This window comes from Lissotriton vulgaris, chromosome 4_1, assembly GCF_964263255.1.
Source record: "Lissotriton vulgaris chromosome 4_1, aLisVul1.2, whole genome shotgun sequence".
In the NCBI taxonomy this organism is placed as follows: Eukaryota; Metazoa; Chordata; class Amphibia; order Caudata; family Salamandridae; genus Lissotriton; species Lissotriton vulgaris.
Genome location: NC_141691.1, coordinates 2,019,246,808 through 2,019,274,166, shown reverse-complemented (window position 1 = coordinate 2,019,274,166; position 27,359 = coordinate 2,019,246,808). Strand labels below are relative to the sequence as shown.

The following is a 27,359-nucleotide window of genomic DNA, read 5'->3' as shown; positions in this document are numbered from 1 at the left end:
GGATGCTCGGTTTTCTGATGGAGAGAAAGGAGGTGGTCCAATTCAGGGCCTTCTCTTGGATTCCGGCTCCGTGGAGACGTGTTCGTAGTGTGCGGTGGCAGACCGTGTCGAAGGCGGCTGACCGTTCCAGGAAAATGAGGGCCGTGGTTTCTCCGTTGTCTAGCAGGGTCCTGATGTCATCGGTGGTGGCGATGAGGGCAGTTTCGGTGCTGTGGTTGCTGCGAAACCCAAACTGGGAAGGGTCTAGGATGCTGTTCTCCTCGAGGAAGCTGGTGAGTTGTTTGTTGACGGCCTTCTCGATGACCTTCGCCGGGAACGGAAGCATGAAAATGTGTTTGGGTTTCTTGAGTAAGGCGTTGATCTCTGCGTGTTTCCAGCTCTCCGGGAAGGTCGCTGTCTCGAAGGAGATGCTGATGGCTCTCCGTAGATGGGGTGCGATGGTGGTGCTGGCATTGTTGAAGATATGGTGTGGGCAAGGGTCTGATGGGGATCCAGAGTGGACGGTGTTAATGAACTTGATGGTGTTGTTGATGTTGGTCCAGGAGAACAGGCGGTTGGTGCGGATGGTGGTCATGGGGGTGGCGGTCTCAGTGGATGTTGGGGCGGTCGTGGTGTTGAAGCTGTCGTGGATGTCTGCGGTCTTGTGATGGAAGAAGGTGGCCAGCGAGTCGCATAGGTCTTGCGAGGATGGGAATGTCGTTGGTGTTGGAGCTGAGGTTGGAGAGTTCCTTCACAATGTTGAAGAGCTCATTGTTGTCTAGGCGGTCTTTGAAGGAGGCCCGTTTGGTGGATCTGATGAGGTGGTGGTGTCTGAGGGTGGTATTCTTGTGGGCTGTGTAGCTTTCTGGTGTTCGTTCCCAGATCCAGTTCTTCTCCAGCTTTTGGCAGGTTTGCTTGGAGGCCTGGAGGTCTTCCGTGAACCAGCTGGCTTTCTTGCTGGTGAGGCTTTTGGAGGGCTTCTTGAGCGGGGCGAGGTTGTTGGCGCAGTCGTTGTTCAAGTGTCTAAGGTTGCGTGTGCCGGTGTCTGGGTCGGTTGGGTCAGCGTGTGGCCTGCGGTCGAGGGTGGTGGATAGCTGGTCTTCGGTGACTTTGCTCCAGCAGCGGCACTGCATCTGTTGGGTGTGTGGTGGGTTTCCGGAAGGTGAAGTGGATGCAACGGTGGTCCAGTGAAGCTCAGTGGTGTGGTTGAAGGAGATGTGGGAGCTTGCAAAGAAGAAGGGGTCAAGCGTGTGGCTGGCGGAGTGGGTAGGTGTTGTGACGAGTTGCCTGAGTCCGAGGTTGGCGAGGTTGTTGATCAGGGTGGTGGAGTTGGTGTCATTGTTGTTCTCGAGGTGGAAGTTCAGGTCCCCAAGGAGGATGTAGTCCATGGAGGCGAGGGCGTGTGTGCTGACAAAGTCGGCGATGGAGTCGCTGAACTGTGGTCGGGGTCCGGCGGGTCTGCAGACAAGGGTTCCTCTGAGGGTGGTGTTGTGGTCGGTGTGGATCTGGAAGTGGAGGTGTTCGGCGGTGCTGAGGGTGACGTCGGCATTTGTTGAGACCCAGAACAAAAACATCACTTGGCACCACATAAGCACCAGTTCAGCAACACAAGATCAGCATAACTCATCACCGTAACATCGCTCAGCACCACCTCAGCATCACTCAGTACCACCTATGTATCATTCAGCATCACCTCGGAACCAGCGCACCACCACTTCAGCATTACCTCAATATTATTCCGGATCACCTGAGCATCACCTCCGCCACTACTCACAACCACCTCAGCATTACTCCACATCACTTCAGTTTGGAATTTATTAATTCTCCACAATAACTCTCCACTACTCCTATCTAATTTAAAATACTATTTCACAACATCCACCTCCCTTTGTTTATATCCCACACCTAACAATAAAAACGATAACAAAAATTAATTGCAACAAGCAAAGAAAAATTGACAGCATTGCGTAAACAAATAAACTAGAACACATTTTTTGTATTCATTTTGGTTTTTAGTACAATACCTCAGTTGTATATAATGTTTTTTCGGTTAGTTATAAGGTGACAGAAATAGTTATAACACTTTTTTTACTATAACTTTACATTTACAACATGCTGCACAACATTCGCAATGCTCTACAACACATATTAAAAACATTAACATAGCCAATAGCTCTGTCTAAACACTTATAACGCCCCAAAGGTGAGACCTATTGGCTTTTCCAATGCTTGTTTTGTTAGGCACAGAGAGATTAAGTGATTGGCCCAGAATCACAAGATGTTGAGTGTCCCTGCTGAAACTCTAACTCTGTTCCTCAGCTTTGAGGTTGACATCTCTTGCCGTAAGGCCACATCTTCTCCCCTTTGGGGGCCTGTAATAGTCAGAATTGTCACACTTGTAGGAGCGTGATGTTTAGTAGTTGTGCTGGTGCTGTAATTGGCAGGGCTGGCAGTGGCAATGGGTGGTGGAAGCTGCAGGGGGCTCTTCACAAGGGCCTTAGTGCTTACTTAATTTTTTTTATTTTTTACAAATTAAGCACTAGAGTAGGCTTACCGAATGACTCCATGTCACTGGGCACGACTTTCACATCTGTTTTCTTATTTAACTCGTCAGTGCATTCTGGGAGTTGTAGCAGACCTGTAAACTCTCATGGTACCACCGTCTCACAATATCAATTCACTTTACATTGTCACTCTGTGAGGAGCACGTATCACACTGTGGCAGGGAAAACGTGCTGGAAACTACTACAAAGAGTGGATTTCCACTTCTAATTTGGAAGCTGTGATCAGCCGGTGTCCACTAAGGAGTGTGAAACACTGCAGGATATCAGCTCCAGCCTCTGCAAGCTTTTGTCGATGGGCAAAAGTGCCTCTTAGATACTTCTCAGCACGTGGCACCATCTCCTCCCAGGCGGAGCACTCACAGTGAATTTTCTTTTACGTGCCAGGTCTATTGTAGTCTTGGTTCGTTTTAATTGAACCTTATGGAGCCACACACCTGATAACAATGATATTATAAAAGTGCTGGCCAGGAATGGGGAAAAATGGAGCCCTCTTATCACTTAGAATAATAGCTTTTGTCATTTAAAATGCCAATAGTTTTAACTTTCCCAAATGTGACACCTATAGCATTTGTAATTCAATATGTGTTGTATTTACGTGACTTAGATGTATTGATATTACAAATAACAATGGATTTTAATTTTTTAAAATTTAATTTATTAAATTAATACTTAAATAAAAGTTATTTTAATTTATAATGGAAATAGAACAGAAGTGAAATATTAACATTTTTTTGTGACATTTGTAATAAAGCTTGAAACATTGGTAGAACATATTTGAACCAGTTGTTGTTGAAAGGTTGCACAGTTTGGTGCTGTGGTGGCGCTGAGTGAGGTTGTGGTGGCGCTGAGTGATGTTGTGGTGGCGACAAGTGATGCTGTGGCGTTCAGTGATGGTGTGGTAGCACATAGTGATGTTGTGATGCCCCTGAGTGATGCTGTGGTGCCCTTGAGTGATGCTGTTGGGGTGCTGAGTAATACTGTGGTGATGCAATAGATAGAGGGAGGGCGATAGATGAGGGAGGGCGATAGATGAGGGAGGGCGATAGATGAGGGAGGGCGATAGATGAGGGAGGGCGATAGATGAGGGAGGGCGATAGATGAGGGAGGGCGATAGATGAGGGAGGGCGATAGATGAGGGAGGGCGATAGATAGATGAGGGAGGGCGATAGATAGATAGAGGGAGGGCGATAGATAGATAGAGGGAGGGCGATAGATAGATAGAGGAGGGCGATAGATAGAGGGAGGGCGATAGATGAGGGAGGGCGATAGATGAGGGAGGGCGATAGATGAGGGAGGGCGATAGATAGATAGAGGAGGGCGATAGATAGATAGAGGGAGGGCGATAGATAGATAGAGGGAGGGCGATAGATAGATAGAGGGAGGGCGATAGATAGATAGAGGGAGGGCGATAGATAGATAGAGGGAGGGCGATAGATAGATAGAGGGAGGGCGATAGATAGATAGAGGGAGGGCGATAGATAGATAGAGGGAGGGCGATAGATAGATAAAGGGAAGGCGATAGATAGAAAGAGGGAAGGCGATAGATAGAGGGAGGGCAATAGATAGAGTAAGGTCGATAGATGGATAGAGTGAGGGCGATAGAGGGAGGGCGACAGATAGAGGGAGGGCGACAGATAGATAGCTAAGGCGGTAGCTTTGTGGCGGCTCCGTGGGACGTGCGGAGGCCCGGTGAAGCGGAGGGGCCTGCCAGGTCCGGCTGGGCCTGCGACCGGGGCCTCGATTTTGGCGCTCCCCAGGCCGGACGTGCTTTGCTGGGGCGGCTGGGAGCTGGAGAGGCGGCGGCGACCGGAGCCTGGCTTGCTCGCGGTCCAGCGGAGCTGAGCGCGCCAACATCCTGTGCCTGGGGGCCTGCCATCAACCCCAGGGGGGGCGAAGAGAAGCGCCGCGGGGCCCGGCCGGGCAGCGGGGAAGCCGGCTCTGGCGGCGGCCGGCATTTTGGGTCCCCACGAGCTCCCTGGAGAGGCCTGCGGATGGAGACACATTGGGGGCTCTGCTGGACTGCCCTGTGATTGAGGAGAGTGCCGGGGGCCCTGCCGTGTGTGGGCCGGCTTGGCAGGAGCGATCCGGAGTGCCTAACTGCACCGTGTGCATTGCTGTGAGTGCAGCCTGCCTGTGGTCGGCGTGGCCCTGATGGGCAGAGGCCCCCTAGAAGGTTGGGAGCTCGGGGGCCAGATCGGCCCCAGTGGGAGTCGTGTGCTGATCCGTGAGGCCTGTGGTGTGGTGTCCGTGCTGGGGGCCCCCCTTAGAGATACACCGAGGCTAGCAGCGGCACTTTATGCCTGTGGCTTGGATTGGGGGCCCTGAGGCTTGACCGTGTGGGCGCTGCTCGCTGGAGGACCTGACTGTGCTTGACCACCTACACTATACCTGCACTATTTGGCTTTGAGACACGGGGGTCAGGTCGGGCCCCGGAGGTGGTCGGTGGTGTCCTGTGCATGGGCTCGAGGGGTGCCCGGGGATTCACCCTCCTGGACTGGCGCGGCGGGGACATGGCACCTCGCCTAGCAACTCTTCTCCCACCTCTGCTCTCTGAAGAGCAGTGTCGAGTGGGCCAGTGGGCAGCTGTTGTGGACTGGTGGGCCTGCCTGGACCTCTACTGACCTGCGGGTCCCGGACAGTGACCGTCGTTCGTGCAGAGGTTCCTGGGCTCGCCGCTGCGGCCGCCATGACGCGGGGCCAGGCGGGTGGCGGTCACTCTAAGCAAGGGACACTGGACAAATTCACTGAAGCCTGCTTGGCGTCCGGCGCTGCCGAGTCGCAGGCTCCGGCCCCGGATAACGCGGCGTTGTTGACTGCGATCACGCCATCCAGAGACATGTTGGATGCTAAGACTGGAGCAGTTGGGGTGGATGTCACACTTTTCCGCCAAGATTTACGGAACGCGGTCGAGCAAATTACCAGTGTGGAGACCCGCATTTCCGAAGTGGAAGACAACGTCTCTGTGCTAAAGAAGAAGATGGCAGCGATGGAGAAGCTACAGAAGGGCCTGGCCATGCGGGTGGAAGACGCAGAAGGGTGGGCGTGGCGGAACAACCTGCGCTTTGTTGGATTTCCAGAGGGTTGCGAGGGGGACAACGTGGAACGCTTCTTGGCCCAATGGCTGGAGGGTTGGCTCCCCCGGATACTCTTACCCGCTGCTTCGTTGTGGAGCGGGCCCATCGGGCCCTCATGCAGAAGCTTTCTGTGGGTGCGCGCCCGAGGCCGATTATCGCTAAGTTCTTAAATTACTCTGACCGGGACGCTATCCTGAGACAGGCGAGAGTGAAGGCTCCACTCATGCTTGACAACGCTACTATGCTCATCTTCCCGGATTACACGAAGATGGTTCAGCAGCAGAGGCAATCGTTTCTAGCAGCCAAGGCCCGTCTCCGTGGCCTCAAACTTCAATATGCCTTGCTCTATCCCGCAAGACTGCGTGTCATCTAGAAGTCCTGCACGCTATTTTTTCATTCCCCGGAGGAAGTGTTTCAATGGACAGACGAGACAGTTAAGATCAAGGTCAGTGCGCCCTTCGGAGGCGACTCCGACTCTTCCTCGAGTGGAGTGGTCCGTGAGGGACTGAGAAGTCAACGGAGGCGTCGTAGAAGATCCGGGTCTGGCCCCGCATCTCGTGCGGGATCCGCGTCCCTGCAGCCTGGTCCGGAACAGGGGCTGCAGGGTGGAGTGAAATGAAGACTGCGACTTTCACATTGAACTCTATGGTTGCTCTTGGAATGCTCAGGTGCCCTGTATTGGGCTGGACACCTGCCCTGTAAGAGTGGGTGGGTAGGGGTGGTGACTCCCTAGTAATGGGATATGTTCGGGGGATCCATTGGAGGGGGTGGCTTTCGGTGCCCTGTTGGGGGCCATGCCACGATCCGACCGCAACAAGTACTTCCATGTTGGGGGGCGGAGGGGGGTGTTGGGGGTAGTGTTCTGGTGGGGAGTGGCTTTGGTTGCGCTTATTTTGCTGCTGTCTGTACACTGTGATGTTTACATGCTGGACCGTCGGGGCCTCCGCTGCCCATGCAATGCCCTTTTCCAATGTCGACTGTTCAGGATGGGGCGAGTAGCTCCAGGCACACTACGTATTTTGAGTTGGAATATGCGAGGGTGTTGGATAAAGTGAATCGGGGGCGATTCTCCGATATGCCAAGAGGGCCGGGGTAGATGCTTTGCTGCTTCAGGAGACCCACCTACTCGGTACAAGGGCGCTTTGCTTACAACGCTTCGGATACACACATGCATACCATGCAGGGTTCACGAGGGGCTCCCGGGGGATTGCTGTCCTTTTACATCGCAGAGTTTCCTTTGTACACGAACGGAGTTGCTCCGACCCTCAGGGCAGGTACATCTTTGTCCAGGGGAGAGTTGGGGGCGACAGGGTGACACTTGGTAGCATTTATGCCCCGCCCCCGCTGCAGTGGTCCCTGGCAGAGAAGGTCATGTCCCTCTGGAATGAAATGCCGGACACCCTTGCTATAGTTGGGGGGGGGGATTGGAATGATGTAATGGACATACGCATGGGTCGGTGGCAGAGGGGGGCGACTGACGCGGGCGTGGATGCAGAGGGACCCCTCCAACAGGCTTCGTGTCCTCGCCACGAGCCTGGACTGGGTGAACTTCTGGAGGTATGGGCATGGCGCACGCCGAGAGTACACCTATTTCTCCTCTGTGCATGGCTCGTTTTCCAGGCTGGACTACTTATTTGTCCCCAGGGGTCAGGCCCAGAGGATCGTGTCCTCGGACATCCTACCGAGGGCTCTATCCGATCACTCACCGGTGGCCCTTACCTTTCGTGTAGGGCCTGCCAGGCACCCATTTCGATGGCGCATGTCTGGATGGCATCTGCTACAGACTGACTATAGAGAACATATGTCTCGGGAAATTGACCATTACTTGACGACCAACCATGACTCAGTTGACTCCCCGACGACCCTTTGGGAAGCCTTGAAACCTACCCTGCGTGGGGTGGATATATCCTGGTGCGCGGCGGCCCAGGCGGAGAGGCGGCGGGATCTGGTGCGGCGGGAGGCGGAGTTGGTAGTATTGGAACGTAGGAGTAGGGAGGAGGGTGGTAGATCTATAGGACGGAAATTAGTTCTGGCTCAGCAGCAGTATGCAGCGGTCCTACTTGATGAGGCACTACAGGCCTGGTTGGCTACCCGTAGTCGGGTGTATCAGTGAGGGGACAAATCCTGTAGGATGCTCCACCGCCTATGTCAGGGCGCTTTCCACGCCCAGCCGCTGACCCAGTTGTTGGACTCAGCGGGATCGCCGGTTTCGGAGCCGTCTGCTATTACGGAGAGCTTTGCCGCATATTATGAGGGGCTCTACACACCTCAGGAGTGCCTGTCGGCTGAGGTCCTTCAGCGGTTCATAGATGACCTCCCCCCGTGGTCGGTCCCTGACGAGGCGCGAGACATACTAGACAAGCTGTTCACTGATGAGGAGCTGGGCACGGCCTTGGGCGAACTCAACCCCAGTAAGGCGCCCGGCCCCAACGGGTTCCCCTGTGAATTTTTTAAGAGATTTCATGTGCAGCTGGGCCCCCGTCTGCGTCCGTTAATTGAGGAGGCGCGGGAGAGTGGAGTGCTCCCGCCGGACTGGAGGCACGCCGAGGTGGTGGTCTTTTTGAAGCCGGGCCGAACCCCGGAGAGCCACGTGTCCTACCGCCCAATACTGCTACTTCACACGGAGGCCAAGGTTTTGGCCAAGACCCTAGCTGACAGGCTCAAGCCTTATATCGTCGACCTGGTCCACCCGGACCAGGCGGGCTTCATGCCGCGGAGGGCGACCCGGCAGAATATCAGGCGGACCCAGATGGCGATCTCTGCCTGGAGGAGTTTAGGTGAGCCGGCTGCATTGTTCTTAGCGGATATGGATCGTGCCTTTGATTCTTTGTGCTGGACGTATTCCTTTGCGCTGGACGTATTCATTTGCCCTGTTACGACGCCTCAACTTGGGTCCTCGCTTTCTGGCCTACGTACAGCTGTTGTATACTGGTCTCACTGCTTCCGTGCGTGTTGGGGGAGCGGTTTCTCTGCCTTTTCCAGTTCGGAGGGGTACACGACAGGGGTGTCCCCTCTCCCTGTACCTGTTCGCGCTGGCTATGGAGCCTTTAGCTGCGTGGGTGCGGATTGACGCCCAGCTCAAGGGCTTCCGATGGTCCCCCGGCCTTACTGATAAAATAGCGTTGTACGCAGATGATGTGCTTTTCTTTCTCACGGACCTTGATCGGTCGGGGCCGTGTCTGCTGCACATCCTGCAGATTTTCGGGGAATCCTCCGGTCTGTATGTGAACCCGGGTAAATCCACCTTGTGGGTCCTGGACGACGGACGGATGGTCTGTGAATGGGCGGTGAACATACAGTTGGCTGCTGCGGGGGATGAAGTACCTGGGAGTCTATTTGTCCGAGAGTGCGGGCGTCTCCCGAGCTCGTAACCTTGCTCCGGTTTGGGATCTCACACGGGCAGATCTGAAGGTGTGGTCTCGTATGCCATTGTCTCTTTATGGTAGATCGGCAATATTCAAAATGGTGGCGCTCCTACGGCTTGTGTACCAACTGCAGAAACATCCCTACCCTATCCCACCCCGCTGAGTTCAGCAGGTCAACTTGGCGCTGGGCGGATTTCTGTGGGAGGGGGACCGTAAGGGTGGCCCTCCGGACATGCTTCCTATCCACATACGCGGGGGGCCTTGCCACATCAGATATCCTCCAATACTATCAGGCAGCGCATCTCTTGGTCCTCAACGACGGGTGGTACGGCGACAGGGGTGATCCAGCTTATGCGGTGGAGTGCCACCTGATGGGCTCGTCGTCCATTCACACCTTACTCTATTCGGCGCTGCTTAAGCGGGTTCTTCCATCCTCCACGCAAGGGGTTTTCTCTATCTGGCTGCAGGCGCTGCGCAGGATGAAATGGTGGAATGTCCTTACTCGGGAGGCCCCTCTTTGGAGCAACGGCCGCTTCCCCCACTTGGAGACCCTAAGGGGTTTCGGTGGGTGGGACGCAATAGGTATCTCCTCTTTGGGGGATGTCATGTTGGGTGATACCTTGAAGTCTTTCTTAGATCTGCAGAACGAATTTGGGATTCCCTGTTCTCAATTCTTTCGGTTCCTCCAATTTCGACATGCTCTGACACCGTATCTGACGGGAATTGATACTCTCCCAGACTTTAGCCCACTCGAGGCCCAACTGTTTATGGGGGAGTTTCCAGGCAAAAAAAACTGTCCCTTATGTACCAGTCCCTGGTGCGACATTGTTCCTCTGACCTACAGAAGCTGCGGGCGGCGTGGGCGGGGGATGTGGGGGAGCTGGGGGAGGAGGACTGGTTGGAGGCACTGGCGAGTCCTAGGGTGGGCGGCGATCTCCACACGCCCGAGGATCATACTATTCAAATACCTTCACCGTACATACTTCACTAGGGAGCGTCTATGGAGGGCTGGTATGATAGGTTCTCCTGACTGCCTGCGCTGCGGGTCAGAGGTTGGCACACTTTTACACACCACATGGGGATGTTCAGGGTTGCATAGGTTCTGGTCTGGGGTCTTCCGCTGCCTATCAGAGGTGTTGGCATGGGAGCTGCCTAGGGATCCGAAATTGGCATTATTACATGTTATGAAGGGGATTGGTGGGAATCGCTACAAACGTCACTTGTTGCTGCTTGGTCTCACCCTTGCTAAGCGCGATATCGCTTGAGCCTGGAAGGCACCCTTGGCTCCGCCTCTGGCCGCTTGGAAGAACGGCATGGACTTTTTCATGGGACTGGAGCAGCCCATTTTCCTGGCCAGGGGGTGCCCCCGTAAGCACTTTCGGATTTGGAAAAAGTGGGCTGATTATAGGGGGCTGGACTTGGACCCCCCCACCGGAGAGTGATTCCCTTCTGACACTTTAACTGTAGGGGGTGGTTGGAGTACGTCGGTAGTGCTCCAATGGAACTAGCGTGTATTCGATGTGTATATTACGGCTTTTTGGTGGTGTAGAGTACGGCAGCAGCACAACCTAGGGGGGGGGGGGGTTGCATTTTATGAAATTGTCTGACGATGCTATACTTGCTCTAATGATGTGTGCAATAGACTCCGGAGCTCGGGGCTTTGCATTTCTATCTGTGCAGACTAATAAAATCTGTTTAAAAAAAAATTACAATTTAATCTAAATTTGTGCCTTTGAGGCGACTAATTGGCAATAGAGAAACACAGCGCTGGCAGAAGATTGATGACGAAAAAAAATATGGGGCATCCCCACTTTTTTATTTCATTTCTTTTTTTGCAACAACTTAAGCACTGCCCCCAACTCTTCGCACATGAGGCATACTACAACCACACAGCTCTTACAACCAATCATAGAGGGGCACCTGTAACCCATCAGAACAGCTTAAATTCTATTATGTGAAGCTAGTGGCAGGTGCAAGCTATTATACAAATGCTAGTTAAGAAGACATGAAACCCACCCACGAGGGCAATTAGCTTGCTTTACATCACACACACACTCACGTTTCAGACTCCATCACACATACTGGAGTGCGCTCCTATGGGGAGGCGTCTGAAAAGACATTCAGGCACCAATTGCTGTCTATTTTACTTCTTTTCATTTGGTACGCCTAGCTTGAGTAGAATGTAATTTTGCTAATTACTAATAACCTAGTACTGTTTTTTAAGCTGAAGAGTCTAACTGGTGGGCAGGCGGTGGTGGGCCTGTGTCAGGGCCCAGGCCCCCCCCTTCGGATGGTTAACATTCCGCTGGAGTTTTCACACAGAACAAAGGGAAAGACAAATGCTGCTTACATTTTTTAAAAGGCAGGGTCCCTGTTTTGCAAGTTGGGCAAATCCTGATGTAATCAGAGGCCAGCAGGGAGGTAGGGGAGGGTGAGAGGGCGGAAGTTGGAATGGTGGTGTAAACTCGAAGGGGAGGAAGGCGCAATCTCTGGAAGAAAGGGACGAGAGAATGGAGTGATGGAGAGGGACGGGGGAAATGAGGGTCATGTGAAGGACATATAATGGACCGGCATTGGCGATATGCAAGCAGGTAGAACGAGAGCGAAAGACGGGGCGAAAGGGAAGGAGAACAAGGTTTAGCCATGCAACAGCTGATGTTGTTGCACCGATATTGTGCTGCAAAACTAAATACTTATAAGGTCCCAAAAGCGAGACCTATTGCCTATACAGTTAACAGGTTTTTTCTAGGCAGATTATTTTTTATGGTATCTTTAGTTTGCACGTGATTTTTTTTTTTTTTTTTTTTTTTTTTTTAATAAGGGAGTGGTAGCAGTGGGGCAGAGATTTTGGGACCCTTGCCTATTTTTAATAATGTGCTCTTTATTTTTGTGCCATTTATGAAGCCCAATGACTACAGACAGACATTATATGGAGTTTATTAAATAGAATATTCTCTTACTGACCTGGAGTGCTGTTCAGAGTCAACCTTATTTACAAAACGATAGGCCAACTTCGAGGTCACGATGATAGTCTTTTCCAATGCATAATTCACTTCAATATATTTTATTGCTTCCAGAATAATTAATTATTGTGGGACAGTGCCTAATGCATTTTGCACTTTAGTCCTTTGTAGATGATCAAAAACATGCAATGTAATAAACTCCATCAAATATTCTAATTATACATCGTGATCCAAATAATGAAAACACTCAATGAGCCCATGCAATAAGCACTCGAATCACTCATGCTGAAACACGAACATCAACACATAAGGTAGTATTATGGATGGAATCCTATTAGGTCTAAATATTGCTGCAATGTAATCGGGAAGATCGAACTAAAGTGATAGATAGTGTCAACGCATGGAGAAAGCCCACTAGGAGGAACAGGAGCTTGGACAGGCAGACACGATCAAATCAGAGATAGAAGACAGACTGTAAATGGGACAGTTTAGTGCTGCTCGGTCAGAGAGAGCACAGAGCTCAATGAGGGAGCAGGTTGGGGTAACAACTTAAACATGCAATAAAGCAAGACAACGCAGCCACAAAACAAACAAGAATAATGTAAAGAATGTGAGCGCTGGTGAAACGAGAGGACAACCAAAAGCTTGTAGAAGCAGACCAAAGCAAAACTGATAGAAACACAGCAACGCAAGTACCTCTACGACAAGTTAAAGCTGCAGAGTAGTCACAGCATGGCCCACGGGAGTGACGAGCAAGTAAAAAGCGGTGCTCACCGCAAGAACACGCCGGTGCTCACCCCAAGAACATGCCACTGTTGGTTGAAGCACAGGCAACTCTCCCATTCCGGTGGTGGGGGAGTGGGGGGGGGATAAGCGGGAGTTGTGTGCGCGCCGGCGCGCTTTTTCAAAAAGGAAATAAAAGCACAGTGTTTGTTTGCCAGAAAAAAATAAGCTACTCGTAGCTGGAACAAATTGAGATCACAACAGACGGTGAGCGACGCTGTCAAGGCATCAGCTGAAGCTTGGCAGAGGCCGACGGCTGCGCACGCTGGCGACGCACAAAGGGGGGTTTCTATGGCATTGCGTCCAGTCTTCCTTCGGACATCATACGGTCAGCGCACTTCAAACAAGCATTGGCAGCGCGGTCGGGCCATGCATTGAAATAAATAAAAAAATTTTTTAAAGTGAAAGCATATGCAGCGTCGCGCACGCGGTGCCAAAAGTAAAAAGCAAATGTAGCGTCGCGCACGCGGCGCCAAAAGTGAAAGCAAATGCTTGTCAGCGCGCGCAACAGCAAGCTCATCGCCACAATGGAAGCATTTTCGGAAGCCCTACTAGAGTCTCGCCAGAGCAGCGCATGCGCCCTGACTCAGTGAGACCTAAAACGTAGTGATGTATAATGATGATTCGGTCAGGTAAGGGGGCTAGAGTGGGTTATTTTAAGAAGGGGAAAAGTAAACTAACACATTTTTTTGTCTCAACATTTGGGAGCATCCTGCCTACAAGAGGATAGTTGGCCTGTATGCAGTGCTTAATTTGAGGGGGTGGTTGTCAGTGGAGCCCTCTGGCCTTCATTTCTGGGGACCAACGCTGATTTATCCTCATCAGACGGTTCCTGAGAGCATGAGAGTTAAAATGTGCGGAACCCGGAGAAAGATGGAACAACTTCACAGATGGGGAAAAAGAAGGAACCTGTAAAAGGGTCTAATAGTCAGTTGCAGAGGCTTGAGTTGGATTCCAGCCTTGTTATGCGGTGTGCTCCCGTGCAATAGCTCCTGCCTCGGCCTTCTGAGCAGAACTTCGAACACCCGCACTCATTTTTTTGCATATTAAGCTCTGCTGGTATGTACTCAATGGACAGAGTATGCGCTAGATATAGGTGTTTTCCCCTCCTATGCTGACTTTTCGTCATTCCTACTAATCATGACGAGCTCAGCTCGTCATCAGCACAGCTCAACCGTGCATCATGATGAGCTGAGCTCGTCATGCGCATGGAAAGGGTTAAAGTTGGAATCTTCTGTTTGAGTTTTATATTCAGTTCATTTATGTATTATGTTTTTGGACTTGTATTTTTGCTTTCCTCATTGTAGATGCAGGATTACAAGCACCAGAATTCAAATGAAATAAAAAAAAAGTCCCACATGGCATGAGAGAACTTGAGGTCTCTGCTTTACAGCATTTGACTTTAATATCTCTGCCTAATATTCAGTTTGCTGATGTTTTTTTTTAAAATAGTAAGTAGGAATAGTATATGTTCAGTTCATAATGTTAAAATAAATAAATGGAGTGCTTGCAAATAATGAGTGCAGTTATAAAGGCTACACATTTCTTTGTAAAACTAAGCAACAATTTTTTTATTGGTCTTTGCATATAAATCAAACATAATCTTATCCCTTAACTGTGTGTTTCTGTGCTGTTCATCTTCTGCAGTAAGTGTACGTAACCAATTGATTCCCTGTTTACCAGTAAACAATACAACCAACCTCAAACAATGTCCCTCCCTATAACTCACCGCCTTGTGCTGGTTAAAGATGCCTCCACTCTTTCATGTTCCTCGATTCCGTTCAGAATGCCTACCTTTTATTTCCCCCTTCTTGTGCAGGGCAATTGACCCTGATCTCTTTTTAGTCCAAGAAGTATAAAGTCTGAGTTCATTGACGGTATTTTAAGTTTCTATTTTCTTCACTCAAAGAGAGAAGAGTTGGTGACCATACACTCTTTAAGCCATTTCTATCTTTCACCAGGTGCTGTGATATGTTTTCCAGTATCATGTTTTCCGGCGCATTCCCATACCACGTTTTAAGCACTGGTGATGTTTTCCACATCATCTTTATCGCTAGCACAATTTTTGCTACCCAGATAACTGAAAGTTTAGTCTCCAGTTACTGAGATACACTGCATCCCATTTATCCCAGAGTAGACCCAGCACCACTACTTCTCCTATGTGTAGTATAGCATACCATACCACTCTCCTTATGGCTGCTAGCACATCTTTCCAATAACTTGGAATTATGGTGCCATAATTCTGGAATTTTACCCGGTTTCTCTGTGTCCACAGCACCTCCGACATCTATCTGATGCTTTTGGTAACATACAATTTATTTTACTTGGAGTTAAATGCATTCCTATCTTTATTTTGATCTCTGCTTTCTTTGTTTTTATCTACTTATCACAAATGACCACATCTCTTTATAGTCCACTTAATGCTTCATGAGATCTCTTTAACTATATTATTCCACCTTGAAATATATATTTTTTGTATGGGTTCCTGTTAGTTGCAAGTATTTAGTGTTGAACCATTATTAACCCTTTCATGCTTGTAAATCATCACATCACTTTGTCTTTGGTCTAATAGGTGCCTCTGTATTGCTTGGGTGCATAGCCCTATATTTCAACTGATTAGTCTTTTTCTTCAAGAAGGTTGTGTTTTTAAACCATTTTCAAAACAGCTGATTTTCCCATTCTCAAATAGTTCTCCTAGCATTCTGCATTTCCCGTCCCTCCATTTTGTGTAATACTTACTTTCCCTTGTAAGTTGCTGTGGAGTCGTGTATGGTAAGGGCTGTGTCTGAACCATACATTCAAGAACTTGTACTCGTTCCAATGTGCACAATTTGCAAAAACAAATGCTTACAATCTTTTACTTTCTTTTCCAAATAATTTATGTTTGAATCAGTGGTTATTACTTCATATTTTCATGAAACCTATACACATTCCATAACATAATGTTTTCTACATATGTTAATACATCTGTTTGATCTGTTCACATCACAGATTCTATATTTCATTTTTTTTTTAACAACTCTTTTTATTGACAAATCGCATAGAAGACACAGCACTCCGTACCCCGGAGGAGCTGCAGCAAGTACAGTACAGCATAGTCAGCGATTCATTTAACATTATAATTGTTGTATCTTGGTATTACTTTATTGTTCTATAATGACTGTCATGTTCACTGGATTCTAGATTAAAGTAATACCAAGATACAACAATAATACTTGCCCTCCAACCCCCTGCCCCCTTCCCCCCCTCCTTGACCCACCCCCTCCCCACCCTCCCCTGCACAGCGTCTCTCTGTTTCTGTAGATAATTGTTTATATAGAAAACCGTGTGTATAACATCGCCCCCATGTTCCCATCACATCTGCCCCTCTGTTTCTCGTAGCGGTGCCGGAGGTTCCAGCCATAGACCCCTGTAGTCCGCCCACCTTTTCCATATTTTATAGTGTTTCCTGGGGCAGCCTCTGGCTTGAAATATTGGCCGCTCCAACCCCATGCAGAAATCAAGGCCTTTTTTCCATATAACCACTTTGGGAGCTCTGGGGTCCTTCCATGCCTGAGCCACATCCCTCTTTGCCACTGTGAGGCCCAGTAGGAGTAGGTGTCTCTTATAGATGCTGCCACCCACCCCCTCGAGAACATGAAGTAGTCCTAATTTTGGGGTACGAGGGAGGTCCCATCCCAGCACCTCCGATAGACAGTTCCACACCCCGGTCCAAAATCTTGCCAGGCCATCACAGCCCCACACAGTATGTAGGAAATCACCCACTTCGTGGTCGCATCTCAGACACGTTGGAGACTCAATCAGGCCTGCCCTCCACAATCTCTCCCTTGTATAGTAGGCCCTATGTAAGTACTTAAACTGTATTAAGCGCAGGCGTATGGCAATAGCCGCTCCTCTGGGGGACTCAAGGGCTTCTCGCCAATCCTCTTCCTCCAGCTCCCCCACATCCCTCACCCAGTGATCCCGTAGTGTCTGCACATTGGAAGAGCAGTGCGTGACTAGTGTCTGATATATACGGGATATTTTCTTTTCCCCCCCAAGTCCCCCATGAACACCTTCGCTTCTATCGGGCTGAATTCGGGCAATGAGTCTAGTCCCTCCAGTACAGGTGCAAGGGCATGACGAAACTGTAGATATCTAAAGAACTGCGTTTGGGGCATACAAAATTCCTCACTAAGTTCTTGAAAGGATTTAAGCGTTGTGCCCTTCAGGACATGCCCTAGCGTGGAAATTCCTATCGAGTCCCAACCCCGGAAGCCCTGCAGCTATGCCAGTGCCGGGAGCTGTCCATTGTGCCAGAGTGAGGTCTCCTCCGTCAGCCTCCCCCACCATCCCATACAGTGACTGTCGCCAGATCTGGAAGACCACCTGGGTTGCCCGAGGCAGCCCCTTTCTCAGCTTTGCTGAGTATAAAATTGTGTGCAATGTATCCGGGTCCATCAGGTACCTCTCAAGGGTGTATGCTGGGTCTCCCCTGTCACCGTACCACCATTCATTCAGGACCACGAGATGGGACGCTTGGTAAAAGGATAAGATATCTGACGTTGCCAGTCCTCCACAATACGTGGACAAAAAGCAGGTACGTAGGGCCACTCGCGCCGCTCCCCCTGCCCATAGAAATTGACCTAGAGCTGAGTTGACCTGTCGGAACCATTGCGCCGGAATTATGTATGGATGGTTTTGTAGTTGGTACAGCAGGCGTGGGAGGGCGACCATCTTAAAAATGGCTGACCTGCCGTAGATGTTGAGGGGCATGCGGGAGCAAGACTTCATCTCTTGTTGCACCTTATCCCACACCGGGACAATATTACGTTCACAGGCAATTTTCGGCGAAACCGTCAAGAACACCCCCAGATATTTGAGGCCTCCAGCTGCGATTTGTAATGGCGACGCCCACGTCCCAATCTCCATGCGGTCACCCAGCATCCAAAGCGTGGATTTCCGTGGGTTAATGTATAATCCTGAAACCTCTCCAAATATTCTCATTATCTCCAGAACCCTAGGCCCGGACCGACTCACATTCGTAAGGAAAAACAGAACGTCGTCCGCATATAAGGCTATTCTGTCCGAAGGTCCTGCCTCCCACTCGAAGCCCCGCAGCTGCGCATCCAGTCGAACCCATGCAGCCAATGGCTCCATGGTCAGAGCAAATAGGTACGGCGAGAGGGGGCATCCCTGTCGGGTGCCTCGCCCTATTGGGAAGGCCGCTGAGGTCACTCCCGCCACCCTCACCGAGGCCGTCAAATCAGTGTATAGCAGTTTTATATATGACATAAAATGTGGCCCAAGATTGAGACGTGGAAGGAGCGCGAATAGGTAGGTCCAGCTCAGGGAGTCAAAGGCCTTATCAATGTCGGCAAGTAGCAGCGCCGCCTGATCTCCGGTCTTTCTAATCGCCTCCACCGCCACATGTACGCGTCTGATGTTATGCCTCATCGCCCTATGAGGCATAAAACCGGCCTGATCCGGGTGGATCAGCTCCGTGATATAAGGAAGGAGTCGATTTCCAAGTGCCTTGGCCAATATTTTGGCCTCAATGTTTGATAGGGAAATCGGTCGATAAGACTCGTGCCGGTCCGGGGGCCGTCCAGGTTTGCAGAACACCACGATTTCTGCGTGTCTCCAATCTGCCGGCAGAAGTCCATCCTCTCTAGGGCAGCCTTGTAGTGTGATCCTAATTGAAGGTGGTATCTTTTGAAAATCTCGCTCGGAAACCCATTAGGCCCTGTGGCTTTACCGGTATTAAGCTCCCCCAGGGCTGTGCCCAATTCCTCAACGGATAGCGGAGTTTCAAGGCATTCTTGTACATCCTCCGGGAGCGCGCGGGGCGGAAGGTCAGCTATGAATTTGTCAGTGTCCGGCGCAGGGAGATATTCCTGCTTAGCATATTGGGCTGTGAAGTAGTGAGCGAAGCTATCCGCCAGTTTCTTTGGGACCGAAATCGAGGCCCCAGTTTCATCCCTGAGACCTGGCAATACCTGCGCCCGAAACGTATTTTGGCAGAGTCTATGAAGCATTGTACTTGACTTGTCCCCCCACTGATAGATTCTGCTCCTTGTTGCCAGCCATACTTGTCGAGCCTCGTCTAGTAGTAGGGACGCATACGATTGCTGCGCCAGCAGTAGCTGTCCACTTCCTCCCGGCGGCTTGCCACTCTGCACTGAGTCTCCAGCAATTCTACTTCCGCTGCAGCCTTCGCCAGATCCTCTTTTCGTTTCCGGCGCGCTGCTGCACACCAGGCGATATCCACCCCACGAAGCGTGGGCTTTAGGGCCTCCCAAACGTCCTCTCGTCTGATACTGTGCCTGAATTCTCCTCCCAGTAGTGAGCTATGGCCTCCCCTATATGATACTGGTAGGCTTCCTGTTGTAAATTCCAAGCTGAGAGGCGCCATCGAAATGGCTGCCTCTCTTTGTCTAAGGTGACATCTATCGTGACTGGAGAGTGGTCTGACAGACCACGCGGTAGGATGGACGCCGAGGTAACCCTCTCTACAACGACATTAGGGACAAAGATATAGTCCAGTCTCGAAAAAGATTTATGCACAGCTGAGACGTATGTGTATTCTCGTTCATGAGTGTGGAGATAGCGCCAAGTGTCCACCCATCCCATCCCATGCCCTGCACCATGTTGCCCAGTTTGGTGGGATTATCTGCAATTTGGTCACCCCCGGGTCTGAAGCGGTCCAGCCGGCATTGCATAACATCGTTCCAATCCCCTCTGATCACTGCCAGTCCCTCAGGAATTTCCGCCCATATTGTAAACAGTTTCTCAATCAATGCCCACGGTAGTGGAGGCGGGGCATGCACACTCCCAATTACTATTGGTTCTGTGCCTATCATCCCCTGTATGAAAACATATCTACCCTGTGGATCAATCCATTGCTTCATGTGGGCGTAGGACAATCTGCGATGCACCAAAATCGCCACTCCACGAGACCCCCTCACAAACCCTGCATGATAGACCTGGTCGTAACCGTATCTCTGCAGGCCTTGTGCTTTATTGCCCAACAGATGTGTCTCCTGCATTAATAAAATGTCTGCTTTCTCCCTTTTCCCCATCCTTAGTACAGCGCCTCTCTTAATCTTATCAAGCATGCCCGCACATTCCAACTCATCACTTTCATTGAGGCTCTAGATGGCCTCCGCTCGGAATCCTCAACCGCCATCTAGGCGTAAGCATAGCATCAGGTACAGTAATGGGCATAGGTGGGCATGAACACACCAAGCGCAGCACTCGAGACAGCCATGTGCAGTACAACTCATCTCCCCCCCCTCCATCCCTCAGCCTCCCTTCCCCTCCCCAACCCCCGTTCCCCCCCCCAAACACCTAACTAGGCAGCCACTTCCCCAACACCTCTTCAACCCCCCAAGCTCCCCCTCCCATACCTCAGCAACGGTGAAGTATCTGTTGCGGCATAGGACATCTCTAGCCCCCAACGGGAGACCGGAGACCGCCTATCCCAACGGAGCCCCACCAACAACCCCCCCCCCCCAATCCCCAACCTATCTCCCAAAGGTTCGAACTTCTTTAATCTGGGGCATGTGTCCCGCCCTTCAGTCCGCTACCCCCCACCCATACCCGCACCCCTTGTCAGCAAATCCATAGTCTTCTACACAACATTGAGGCGCTTTTCAAGGTCGTTCGTTATCTCCAGCAAGGCCTCTTGCGACTGCTCGCGTTTCCCGCGCCGTGGTATGTCTCAACAAGGTAACCCATGTTACATCATCCCTCACGGATCCACCTTCTGGGTGTCTGGGGTTCCGGTCTCCCCTGTACCCCGCCCCCTCCCCCCCCCCCCCCTCCCCCCCCTTGGAGGGAGATCGTTTCGACGAGCGGGATCTCCAATTACTCCTACTGCGTGAGCGTCTGGGGCCTCCGCGGCGGCATCGCCGAGGAGGCCCCAGACGCTCACGCAGTAGGTCCTCTGCGGCGGCATCGCCGAGGAGGACGAATCAGAGTCGCGGGCCGGCGGAGTATGCGCCCAACCCGCACCGTCTCATCGGTCCAGGTGAACACGTCTTCAGGAGAGTTAAAGGACAGTGTACGTGACTGGTAGACAACTCGCAGGCAGGCCGGATAAAGCAAGGCATATTGGATTTTGAGGTCTCTCAGGCGAGCTTTGGCCGCTGTAAAGGATTGCCGCTGCTGTATATTTCAGTTTTTAACATCAAAGTATACTTTCTTCCGTGCACAATGCATTTCGGGATGTGTCCCTTCGTCAGGGGCCAGTCTGTAAAATATTAAAACAATGTGTAGGGTGAACCTTACATCATCCTTCTATACCAGGACTTCTACTCCGTGCTATTTAAACAATGAAATCTCATGCAAAATTGACAGTGATGATGTTATCCAGTAATCTCATTCGAAAAATGCCACATCAGGTGTCTCAATGGTACCCAGCTGGTTATTACTCCTTTTGTCCCCAAAAATGCGTCAGCTTTCTGAGTGTAAGATGTTAAATACTGCCTCTCTCCATTCATGCTGATAGTGTGAAATCCTCCAAAACACTTTCCGTGTCTAAGAAATTTTAATGCCGTGACTCCGGTTCGTGGTGAACTATGTCAATCTGAGAATTTAAAGACAAGGGCCATGTCTGACTCACTTGGATGACTGTTGCACCCAAAATGTCTAGCAAAGTAGTAGTTATTTGGCTGTAGTATACATTTTGTTGGTCTCTCCCCAGATCATGTCCTGAGGAATTTTCCTGCTACTGCCTTGTCCCTCTGAGTTTGTTTGAGTGTCTGCAACCCCTCTTCAAAGATTCACAGTTGGGCTGCTATGTATTGTTACTGTTTATCTCAAAAACCTAACCCTCTCTTTTCACAGTCGCTGTCTGCATTTTCATCAACAGACACAGCTACCACCTTGTTAGATGAATACCAGCCTTTGCCGCTGGAGGGTCTCAAACATGGACTGTCCATAGATATCACCAAAAGCCAGGAGTATGTAAAGGAAGTGGGGAATGGCATTCATTGTTAAGGCCACTCTTCTGTTGAGTGTCTATTTCTCCATCTCTTGAGAACCTCCTTTGTTTCACCTAACAATTTCAGTATGCTGTCGGCATATAACCCACTTAATTTGGATGTGTTTTGTACCCCTTAATGTTCTGAGTCTTTGGCCTGTTTGAAAGGTTATGATTTGAGTTGCTCCTCTTTCTTCACGCACCCCCTTCTTTGTTTACTGGTAATATCAGAAAAAATTCCTTGTGTGTTTTATAACCAAATGCTTTCTTGAAGTTCTGAAGTACGTCTTCAAGAGTTTGTCTCCAAGTCCAGAACTCTGTGACAGTATAACATTATCTGTGAATAGTGAAGTTTGGTGTTCTACCAACATGTGAAGGACACACATGATTTGCGATGAGGCCCCTTTCTTTTTTGGTAATGGTTGTAAAACTAAGGTAAATATTAAGGAGGGCAATGTGCACCCCTGCTGCATAACCCTGCCCAACTCAAACTCTCCTGAATATACCTAGTTGACCAATATCCTTGTTTAGGTGTTTGGTATGAATCCACAATAACTAATAAATTTACCCCCTCCAGTCCAAACCGTCCCATTATCTCTCCAAAGGGACTGTCTTACCTTGTCGAAATCCTTTTCTGCATCTAGGACAATTAAGGCCATATTTAATGTCTTATCTTTTTTTCTTTTTCCTAACAAGGTGAGCTGCTATCCTAATGTTAAAAGTTTGCCTTTCTTTGATGAATTCCAATTGACCTTTAGATATCAACTTTGGTATTCACTCCTTCAACATGTGGACAAGTACTTTCATGTCAAAGTTATTCCCCATATGTAATATAACAGTTGGCCTAAAGCCTTCACAAATAAAGTGGACCTTCTCGGGTATGGGTACCACTAGAATATTTGCCCCATCATTTTTGATGTGAAGCTTCAAGAGTCTGCTATAGATTGGAATGCTTCCATTGGCATTGGCCCTAGCCTTATAAAATTCCGCTATAAAGCCATCCATTCCAAGTGCTTTAACAATTCAATTTAATTAATAGCAGTTAATGTTTCTGCTTCAGAGAATGGCATTGATAACATTTCTCTCTGTGCTTCTTTAATCCTCTGAAAGCAGAGGTCTTACAGTAATTCCATTTGTTCTAAAGTGGAGTCTGGAGCTCTAATGTATATCACTTAATAATCTGCTCTGAATGTGGCAGCATTATCTCCTTCCAAATATTGTATTGCACCAAGGTGGTCTCTTAGCCCACCTATAGAAAATGTGTTTTCTTTGGCTCTCATGACAACAGTCATGGCTAACCTAGTATTTGTTTTATTCCCTGTGTCAAACTTTTTCAGTTTAGATTCTTTCCAATCTTCTTTTAGCATGGTGTGAAACTGACACCTAGCTGTGATCATTTGGTGCAATGTCTTTCTAGAGCCTGCACATTTGTGTTCTTCTTGGGCCCCCTTAGGTCAGTTTCTAAGTGCGACTGTACCACTTCGTTTCCTTGACCAGTGCAATCAGAGCAGGTGCCTTTCTTCTCCCCACTTTCTTAAAGACATCACAAAGAATAGCTTTGGATGTATCCGTGGGGTCATTTATTTCTAAATATTCATTGATTATATTTCTGATTTGGATCTTGTTCACTGTAACTTTCCCATTAGGCATTGTTTGGTGAAGTTATTTCAGTACCCTGTTGTTAGAAATGGGGAGCTCTCTGCAATGGTTTGCACCTTTGTCCAAGTAGGGACCCTTGCTTTTAGTCAGGTTAAGGGAGTTATGCCCTTAGTCAACCCCTGCTCACGCCCTTGGTAGCTTTGCACGAGCAGGCAGGCTTATTTCAGAGGCACTGTGTAAAGCATTTGCGCACACAGACAGTAATGCAGTGAAAACACTACAAATGGACACCACACCAGTGTAGAACAAGCATTTACAATGCAACGGTCTCGCCTTTGCAAAAGTTAGCGCTTTTGGCATTGTAAATGACAAATGTTTTATTTATGTGTTGGTTTTGGAAACAGATAAATAAATGGCATTGTCATGAGCAGTAGAGAGTGAGTAGTAGAGAGTGAGTAGTAGAGAGTGAGTAGTAGAGAGTGAGTAGTAGAGAGAGTAGTAGTGAGTAGTAGAGAGAGTAGTAGTGAGTAGTAGAGAGTGAGTAGAGAGTAGTAAGTGAGTAGTAGAGTGTGTAGTAGAGAGTAGTGAGTGTGTAGTAGAGAGTAGTGAGTGTGTAGTAGAGAGTAGTGAGTGTGTAGTAGAGAGTAGTGAGTGTGTAGTAGAGAGTGTGTAGTAGAGAGTGTGTAGTAGAGAGTGTGTAGTAGAGAGTGAGCAGTAGAGACTAGTGAGTGTGTAGTAGAGTGGTGAGTGTGTAGTAGAGTGTGTAGTAGAGTGTGTAGGAGAATGTGTAGTAGGGAGTGTAGTAGAGTGTGTAGTAGAGAGTGTGTACTAGAGAGTAGTGAGTGTGTAGTAGAGAGTGTGTAATACAGAATGTGAAGTAGAGAGATTGAAGTAGAGAGATTGAAGTAGAGAGATTGAGGTAGAGAGATTGAATTAGAGAGATTGAAGTAGAGAGTGTGGAGTAGAGAGTCGAGAGTCTGTAGTAGAGTGTAGTAGAAAGTAGTGAGTGTGTAGTAGAGTAGTAGAGAATGTGTAGTAGAGTAGTAGAGGGTGTGTAGTAGAGTGTGTAGTAGAGCGTGTGTGTAGCAGAGTGTGTAGTAGAGTGTAGTAGAGTGTGTAGTGTAGAGCGTGTAGTGTAGAGCGTGTAGTGTAGAGCGTGTAGTGTAGAGCGTGTAGTGTAGAGCGTGTAGTGTAGAGCGTGTAATGTAGAGCGTGTAATGTAGAGCGTGTAATGTAGAGCGTGTAATGTAGAGCGTGTAATGTAGAGTGTGTAATGTAGAGTGTGTAATGTAGAGTGTGTAATGTAGAGTGGAGTGTGTAGTGGAGTGTGTAGTGGAGTGTGTAGTGGAGTGTGTAGTGGAGAGTGGAGTGTGTAGTGGAGTGTGTAGTGGAGTGTGTAGTGGAGTGTGTAGTAAGTAGTGACTGTAGTAGATAGTGTGTAGTAGAGAGTGTCTAGTATAGAGTGTGTCGAAGAGAGTAGTGGCTGTAGTAGTGAGTGTGTAGTGAGTGTGTAGTAGAGTGTGTAGTAGAGAGTAGTGACTGTAGTAGAGAGTGTGTAGTAGTGTGTAGTAGAGAGTAGTGACTGTAGTAGAGTGTGTAGTACAGTGTGTAGTAGAGAGTAGTGACTGTAGTAGATAGTGTGTAGTAGAGAGTGTCTAGTATAGAGTGTGTCGAAGAGAGTAGTGGCTGTAGTAGTGAGTGTGTAGTGAGTGTGTAGTAGAGAGTAGTGACTGTAGTAGAGAGTGTGTAGTAGTGTGTAGTAGAGAGTAGTGACTGTAGTAGAGTGTGTAGTACAGTGTGTAGTAGAGAGTAGCGACTGTAGTAGAGAGTGTGTAGTAGAGAGTGTGTAGTAGAGAGTGTGTAGTAGAGAGTGTAGTAGAGAGTAGAGTGCGTAGCAGAGAGTAGTGACTGTAGTAGAGAGTGTGTAGTAGAGTGTGTAGTAGAGTGTGTAGTAGAGAGTGTGTAGTAGAGTGTATTAGAGAGTAGAGTGCATAGCAGAGAGTAGTGACTGTAGTAGAGAGTGTGTAGCAGAATGTGTAGTAGAGAGTAGTGACTGTAGTAGGGAGTGTGTAGTAGAGAGTAGTGACTGTAGTAGAGAGTGTGTAGTAGAGAGTGTGCAGTGATTTGAGTTTTACATCAAATTAAAAACGGGAACGGAACAAACTCATCCTATACATTATTGTGGTAGGTGCCCACGCATATAGGGTTAAATGATGCGTTAGATGCCACAGGTCCCACCAACACGCTTCCTTTATGATAGGAGAATGCCCAACATCGCGGAGATTTGCTCTCTGCTCTTCCCGGATATTTGTATTTTCAAATGTATAATGTTATCCTGCTAAACGAAGACGATGCTCAAACTATAAAAGAAGAGGGTTTCACAGATATGTTAGTCCTTCCGGGCAAACGAAATGACCCAAAGAAAGATCAAGTGACAGTTTAGAGCTCCAAGTGAGTCTTAATAAAATCAGTGTCTGGAACGCATAGCATCAAAAAACGAGCGGGGCATCAAACTGCAGTGTCATTCAATCAAAGCTTCAAGGCTTCTGAGCGCTAGCCGAGAATTATTTTTTGTGAAGCACTAATCACTGTGGAAGGTGCCCCTGCTATCCCAGATGTGAGAAGTCAGTCTGATATGAAAATAAGCAGTATTTGGAATGAATGTATTTGGCAGGGGGAAGGTGGGGCGGCGCAAGACCGTACTGACGAGTGAACAGGAGCCATTTTGTACCGAGTGATTCTGCCTGTGTGCATGTAGACAAACCAGGCAGCAGCATGAGCATGTGATTCGGTAAAATAACAAGCATTTACAATGCAATGGTTTTGCCTTTGTTAAAGTTAGAGCTGTTGGCATTGCTCTTGACACTCTGAAGCTCCACTCTGCATTCTGAAGCTCCACTCTGCACTCTGAAGCTCCACTCTGCACTCTGAAGCTCCACTCTGAAGCTCCACTCTGAAGCTCCACTCTGAAGCTCCACTCTGAAGCTCCACTCTGAAGCTCCACTCTGAAGCTCCACTCTGAAGCTCCACTCTGAAGCTCCACTCTGAATCTGCACTCTGAAGCTGCACTCTGAAGCTGCACTCTGAAGCTGCACTCTGAAGCTGCACTCTGAAGCTCCACTCTGAAGCTCCACTCTGAAGCTCCACTCTGAATCTCCACTCTGAAGCTCCACTCTGAAGCTCCACTCTGAAGCTCCACTCTGAAGCTCCACTCTGAAGCTCCACTCTGAAGCTCCACTCTGAAGCTCCACTCTGAAGCTCCACTCTGAAGCTCCACTCTGAAGCTCCACTCTGCACTCTGAAGCTCCACTCTGCACTCTGAAGCTGCACTCTGAAGATCCACTCTGAAGCTGCACTCTGAAGATCCACTCTGCACTCTGAAGCTCCACTCTGAAGCTGCACTCTGAAGATCCACTCTGCACTCTGAAGCTCCACTCTGAATCTGAACTCTGAAGCTCCACTCTGAATCTGCACTCTGCACTCTGAATCTCCACTCTGCACTCTGAAGCTCCACTCTGCACTCTGAAGCTCCACTCTGCACTCTGAAGCTCCACTCTGCACTCTGAAGCTCCACTCTGCACTCTGAAGCTCCACTCTGAAGCTCCACTCTGAAGCTCCACTCTGCACTCTGAAGCTCTACTCTGAAGCTCTACTCTGCACTCTGAAGCTCCACTCTGAAGCTCCACTCTGAAGCTCCACTCTGAAGCTCCACTCTGAAGCTCCACTCTGCACTCTGAAGCTCCACTCTGAAGCTCCACTCTGCACTCTGAAGCTCCACTCTGAAGCTCCACTCTGAAGCTCCACTCTGAAGTTCCACTCTGAAGCTCCACTCTGAAGCTCCACTCTGAAGCTCCACTCTGAAGCTCCACTCTGAAGCTCCACTCTGAAGCTCCACTCTGCACTCTGAAGCTCCACTCTGAAGCTCCACTCTGAAGCTCCACTCTGAAGCTCCACTCTGAAGCTCCACTCTGAAGCTCCACTCTGAAGCTGCACTCTGAAGCTGCACTCTGAAGCTCCACTCTGAAGCTCCACTCTGAAGCTCTACTCTGAAGCTCCACTCTCCACTC

The 27,359-nt window shown here is 49.3% G+C and overlaps 1 protein-coding gene across 2 annotated transcripts in view; it reads left to right on the top strand.

Annotated features, from left to right (window-relative positions):
• The window catches only part of LOC147724898 (general transcription factor II-I repeat domain-containing protein 2-like), a 72,337-nt gene that overhangs the window by 5,623 nt on the left and 39,355 nt on the right, over window positions 1-27,359 (top strand). The window contains exon 1 of one of the 2 annotated variants that reach the window (XM_086966424.1): window positions 13,294-13,360. The exons of the other annotated variant lie outside the window; for it this stretch is intronic. The gene's annotated coding sequence lies outside the window, so the exon portion shown is untranslated. Of the gene's footprint in view, window positions 1-13,293; window positions 13,361-27,359 lie in introns of those variants that run through there. 2 annotated transcript variants of the gene reach the window in all.